The sequence below is a fragment of the Antedon mediterranea genome, chromosome 2 (genome assembly GCF_964355755.1).
Source record: "Antedon mediterranea chromosome 2, ecAntMedi1.1, whole genome shotgun sequence".
In the NCBI taxonomy this organism is placed as follows: Eukaryota; Metazoa; Echinodermata; class Crinoidea; order Comatulida; family Antedonidae; genus Antedon; species Antedon mediterranea.
Window position 1 is genome coordinate 17,074,738 of NC_092671.1, and position 7,685 is coordinate 17,082,422.

A 7,685-nucleotide genomic window follows, 5' to 3' on the forward strand; every position below is an offset into this window, starting at 1 on the left:
ATGTGCATATGCCAGATCACGTATGTCATATTGGACTAGTTCTGCGTGACACTTGTTATTCAAATCGAATAGTATCAGTGTGTATTGTATTAAGGTTATTTTAATAGATCTATATATAAATAAATATATGCGTACAGAATTCCATTCGTTGGAGTTGGAGTTGAAAGGCGTAAAAATAAAAACGACAAGAAGATACCATATAGTGTATAATAATATCACGACAAAATGTATTATTCTACACACGGGAACACAAAAAAAAAAGATTAATAACCATTAACCTGATACATTCATGTCTTACTGAAAATAAGTTGCCTTATCCGTGAAATAACTGTACAGTTTTAGTAGGCCTACTCGATCGTCAACACCGATACTTACCGGCGCAGATCCTTGTGGGAAATAACTCTAGAAAACAGTAGTTTTTGAGCACTTAACTCACTAAGATAGTGGAACCGCAATTACGTAGCCATAACATCGGCAAGGGTTCGAGGCTCACTCGCTCCATGGTAGAACCTAGTACAACCTACAAGTAGGGGTTATCCCGGTGTGCTAGTACACGCCCATCCACTGATCTTAACTGGGCCCTCTGGGAGATCAGTCTTTAACTGAAGAGGTTAACCCGTATAAATAAATAACAAATTCAATTTAATAATTCATTACAATTATTGCATATAAACATGGTGATGATGTGTTCTTAACTGACGGATCCTGTTCAATTTTAGGGGAACCACCGAAATTAACCCCTAAATGTGGATTTAATTAGCATATTGAGTACATCGATCAAACCAATTCTAAAATCTACCAGGAACAAGGATCCATACTTCTTAAATGGCCATTCCTGTGCTAAATTAACTTAAGAACGTAATTATGCTAATTAGATACGGTATCTAATTAGCATTTTGAATACGCCTGCTCCGCTTTTTGGTGTACTTAAAGGACATAGAGAGTGCGCGCGTGGTGAACACAAAATCATCTTTTGTGTATTGTTAAATGATTGCCGTATTGTATTGCCGTAATGTATGATACCTTTTCCCTTAAATGACGATATGAATACAATTAATGATAAAAGCACAAAAATGTATGTAATCTACGTCTCATTACACCTAATAAAATATGGCAATGAAAATCTGAAACTATTTAAGCTATGGCGCCTATTCGGAAAAAATAATTATCTACTATCCGTATGCTATGGATTAAAACGGTTACATTAAGTGAAGTGTAACTACTAAAGTAATGTTATCGAGTAAAGGCGATTTAAAAAAAAATATTGGTCCAATTTGACGAAATGAAAAAAAAAAAATGTTCTTGTACCCTAGGTCTAATTTGACTTTGATTGGAAAAATATTCGTCATATTATATAATTAAAACTATATCGAGAAAGGTAAATTTTCAAAACCAATGGTTCGTAAAGATAATTACCGCACGTGATGTCGTGCGTCACGTACGTGTTGCGCGCGTGCGTTCATGTGCGATTTTTTTTAGGCCAGTTATCATGGTGATTTGTTACGATTACGAAGTTTTTTTCCAGCTTGCTTCCTTCCAATCCTGAGACGCTTTTAACAAAGTCGTCCCAACAACAAGCACGAACACTTGTAACATTCACTTGCGACATTCATAACAATTTACTATACACTGTACCAACGTTTTAATTTTATCCTGTTAGCGTCTTATTCCACCAACCTCGTTAAATAAACTCGATGTACCTTTTGGAGTATGTTTACAAAATAACAACAAGACATTAAGAGGATAATTCAATCGATATAACAAGCGATAACAACGACCGAACAATGAATAGCAATATGTTCTTATATATTTAAAGAGAGAACATAACAACCGAAGATAATAAAACATAACATAAATATGCAAAAGAACAAGTGCATACAATGACATTAGTCATGTGCCGTGTGAAAGCGCAAGTGTGTCAGAGATTATGGTGTGTAACTATACAGAGCAGAGGCAGTGTCGTGTGAACGCAAAATGTGCTATTACGGGCCGTGTCCACACCATTTGCATACAATAAACACATTGAATAGCCTAAAGAAATGTCTTTAGATGTTAAAATATACGTTCATTAGTAACTTCAGGGAAGAGTAATGTAAATTCACCCTTCCCTGGTTTCACACAGTAAGTTCAGATGCATTCGTGTACCATTTAAAACCTCATACTCTGTTGGAAACCGGAATAAACAGTTAAGTGTAGTGTAGTGATTAATCAATCATAAAACAATATAACGGGACCTTTTGCATGGCAAAATAATAAACTTTATTAATTACCAATTTCAGAAAATAAATTGCGTCGGGGAAACGAACGGAGAAAGGTAACGAACTGTGGCTCGTAATTATATAATAATCATATAATAATTTACAAAATAAAAATCAGAATTGTAAATGTATATATCTATCCTATAACTTTAAACATTAATCAAGAAAGGTTTTTAAAATCTGACAACTTTAACCATTATATAAAAACACCTCGATAAAAGTTATACAATTTGATTATATACAATAATGTACTGTCATATTAGGAACCTTATAACCAATTATTACTTATACATTTCATAATGTTATTAATACACAGCAAAACAAACCACTATGTGTCTATAAGTTGGTTTACACACAGTGTCATATGCAATGGATAAACGTGAAACATAATAAATTTAAATGATTACGAAATAAATACCATGATGATAAATATTCATGAAAATAAATGTTGATAACGTAGATATAATAAATGATGGTTACATTGGTGTTTTATGACCATGATGAAACAGTGTAATGAATATGAGGATGATGACAAGGAGGAGGAGTTACCACGACTTAACACACATTTTACATGACAATTCTGACAAATAAGTAAATAACACAATGTATACAACAACGAAAGAGCAACTATTTCTTAACACCCAACGAGTTACTGAAATACAGTAAAATCGTAATATTAATCACTATTATCACCCTAACCCGGATAAGGATAATTGAAACTTAATTAAATTAAAGTATATTGCACTCTGATAATAGAGTTGAGTCATTTTAATCCTCATCAGCATCTCCCATTGAATGCGTATAACTTATCGCTATATAATATATACCGACAGTGACACTTAGTTGACGAGCGCGTGCAAAAGTCGTTAATTTTGTATCCAATTTGAACGCCTGCGTACAAAAGTTGTACCGTGTCATCAATGTTCGCATGTAATACTCTGTACCGCGTGTCGCAGTCGATATATAAAATTACTTAAAGAATTCAACAATTATTTGGAATGATAATAGAATACACTGAAAGAATACGATTGCAAATTGGAATTTGATAGTAAATAAATAAATAACCTTCAAGAAAACATCAATGCTTGCCATTCATGCTATAGAATAATTTTTATATACAATTTAATCTTTATCATAACAAATAAATAGTTATATACTATATTTTTAAATCTTTTTATAATGACAAATAGCATCCCATAACCTGGATGCGGAAAGTGTATATAGCTAAGTCCATATACAAATTGTATTATTTACAAGCTCTTAACTTACTGACTTCATACTCATTACCATATCTATTGTATGTTACTATGGACATTGATTTAACAAAGAGTAAGTTTACTGTTACCATGGACAATGTACATCCATGATGTTACCATAAAGCATATGGGGGAAATTATATTTATTTCCTCAACGCACAAAGTTATCTAATGTATAGTTTGTTATCTCAAGACAATTACAAAAGGAGTAATATTTTTTCCGAAAATAATAATGAATAACGGGGAAACAATTGATATAATAATGTTCTTCAGTAGAAATATATGCACAAATAGAAATACATGATGAATATAAGGGAAGTGGAAAAATGTAAAATCATTTTTTTTTTTTTCGGAAGAGGTTAGTGGATACAAAGCAGTAGCAGTAGATCTAGTATTAATAATAGAAACCTAGAAATAATTGTTTAAAGGTTTGCATGGCAAATAAACTAGTGAAGTATCTAAACTTTTTGCTTGTTATGCTACAACCCAACATTACTAGAAATACATTAAAATATTTTATAGCCCCCAAATTGAACTCATAATATTGAATGTCGGGAAAATGAATGCTAGTTAGTTGGTGGAACAATTGTGTTGTGTAAAGATACTAAAATATAGTGAATAGTAATATTAATATTAATCAGCTCTAACAACATAATAATGTTTACAGCAAAAATAATAAAAACATATATTGAATAATTTTAATCAATTCCGAATAAAACCAATAATAGCATGGATTACCATAAGAATGATCTGAAAGAGGTTAAACAAGATTATACATTTTATTAGCATCCTCATAAAATGAAATTAATTTCTTCGGATCATGTCTTTCGAATAATAAATTTCAATCAATAATTAGAGGTTTTGTGTGATGGGTAAACATGTCAACAGAACAATAATGCCATGCTCTGGAAAGATCAATTTACTATTTGTTTTTATCATCATAAATTGGTTACATGGTACGGACCGGAAAGGATGAAAATGTATTATACCCGACACTGAGGAGATAAAATTGGAGACAGAAAAAAAGTTTGAAAGAGTTTGATGCACGAGGCACTGTAAATAATGATGCGACAAATGAGTTTGATGGAGATTGAAGACAATTTTTAAAAAGAATGAAAAAAAAAAAAGAAGAAAAATAGGGAGATATGAATAAAATTGATGATAACATAGAGGGATTGAATTGGAATAAGAGATTGTTAAAAAACAAAGACAATATCGAAAATGTATATGTTATGATACAAGCCTTCTTATTGATTACAGTACTTTATACTATACGAAATCAGAATACGCTTTTAATTCAGCTAAATATACATAATAAAGGCGTAAATTAGTATAACTTAATGGAATGGTTGTCAATTACATATATTCCTCATGAAAATAATTTATTAATAATACTTATAAATATGACTAAATATAAATAATGAATGAAAGGCTTCAATTAATATCATTTTAATGGAATGCAAATGAGGAAGAAAGCATAAAGATTCTAGTTGATTAAACTATTTTGAAATATTAAAGTATTATAAAATACTGAACTTAAATAAGTAAATAACACACAAAGAAAATCTAATAGACGGGGAAAAAAACCAAGGAAATTCATGGATCATTCCCATGGAATATAAAAATCATAAAGAAACTCACAGAAAAAAAAATGGAATTATAAATAAAGGAAAGACAACACCAGATTGGTGTTACCACAGAAAAATAACTAAGTACCTACTTTTATTTACTTGAGAATAAAAAATAGACTTATGAAACTAAAAATCATTTTTCGATATAAAATATCAAATCATCATTTTTCAACTGATTACAGATGGTATTTTTCATATCTTTATGTACAAGAAATAACTAATTCATTCATTCAATTTTTAGATATTATCTCAAATTAGGACAATTTATTCTCTCATCATATGTAAAGCTAAAGAACTAATTATCAACGTAAAATCAATAACTTAGCCGATGTAATACAGAGCTGTTTGGTTTTTTTATGGGTTTCAATCAATGATTTTAGATTGGAATTATGAGCCCCTCAGCATGTGTGGCACTTAAATTAAAATTTTACCTTACTATTCTCTTAGGCTTTATTATTGAATTTCTCTGAACATTACGATCGATGCTCTCACTGTGTGCTTGTTTCAGGCACATTATTTCATGTGATGTAATTCTACGTCATTCATTAAATGTTGATGACAGGTGGATGAAAACAACCTTAGCGATCAAAAGTGTTTAAATACAACTTAATCTAATTGTATATTGAAAACAAGATTATAAAAGATCCGCTGGCCGTATTCACCAATCAATGAGATACTTCCCTTAAATACTAAGTATTTCACTTAAGTCATTAATATTTAAGGATTTCTCTTAAGTGGTATTTACTTAAGATAGGAAAAAGTTAAGGTTGTTATACATTAGCCTAACTATGAATGGATACCAAATCAAATCTCAAATTTAATTAAGTGGAAAAAGTGTTAATCAAGGTGAAATGTATTTTGAAACTATTTTGAAACAAACTGTATAAACTGTTTGTAGAACAAGGTTTTAAAGTGCATTTAATAAATATTATGAGATGAAAATAATAAGTAGACTTGTCTGAGTGAAGCAAATTAATTACAAGAGTGCAATATGTAAAAGAAGAGGATATTAGTCAACAAGTACTATAATAATGCGATGCAATATTAGTCAAAGAAGGTAATTAATATAGATTTAGTGACAAATAGCCAATAATTAGTGATGATTTGACCTAAAAAAAGAGAAAAAAATACTTCTTTAACGAATTTAGCATAAATGGCTAATAACCAGGTTATTAATCTTAACCTGGCCATTCATTAGTAGTTCCTAAGTAAGCATGGAATATTAAGCCTGTATTAATTGTAAGGATTTCAGTAACACTGCATATATCAATAGTTGTTGTTTGAACTTCTAAAAAAAGCAACACTTTTTAGCTCTTCATTTAGAGAAAATAGAGAGGGGTGGGGTGGGGAGGGGTGTGTAATAATAAACATTTGGTACTATATAAATATCTTGTTAATTGTTGGTATTATACCTAATGAATATTCATATGATTATCCATCAAACAAAAAATGGAAGGTAAACCTAAACAAATACAGCACTAATATAAATAATTAGCTACGTTGTATGTCAAATTGTAAATCCTTAGGCACTAAAATGAAGTAGCTACCAATACCTTGTGTTTTCAATAAACATGTTTAAGCACTATCTTGAATTTATAAACCATAGCTACCTTGCAATCAATGACAATAACTATACTTGCTAACCTAGAAACAAATTAAATAAATAAAAGACAAACATTATTTTAAAATTCTCTATAAAACACAGAATATGAATATGAATAGAATTACCAAAACATTATTTCATTACAAATATATGGAACTAAACCAACAAGAACAATCAACAGAATAAATTACCAAAATAATTCTATAAAATCAGTATACTTATACGTATAGAAAGATAATAAGAACAATATGAAAGAAAATAGGAACATTTGTGAAAGTTATGTATTCAAAAAAACAATTCTCATTCGTTAAAATGTTGTAATATGATTTGGGAATAATAGCCTAAACTATCCGAGACATTATTTATAGTACCAATTTATACTCCAGTTTGGATGTCTAAAGCGAACGATTCAAATGGCTGAGGGGCTAAGGCAGGGGCGCCGTTTACCGTACTTAAAGAGCGAACAATGAAAAAGAGGGAGCAATATTTGCATGGGTTCAAGGCCGACTTGCTTCTAGTTGTGGTGGTGGCACAAGTCTTCTCCGACAAAGACTATAAACCGTAGATCCAATGTACACAGTTATAGCTTGTGTGCACTTTAAAGAACCCAGTTTTTCATTCGAGACGAGTAGGGGGTTACTCCGGTAAAACTGGTTTACAAAATAATACATAAAAATGTATTAGGGGGATTACCACTTATCTGATAGGATAGTGATTTATTTACTATAGGTAACCCTTGGCCATATGTGCCTAAGGACATAAAATAAATAAAATAAAGCTAAAACAGATGAGAGTATCAAACTAATTTGCATCTCAACGTTGGTAGTATTGCGATGAAATATGTATTTGTGACAGAATTATTATATTATGAAATAAAACATAAATCAAATGATAAATAAATAAATAAATAGAATAAAGTTACATTTCAGTACACAAC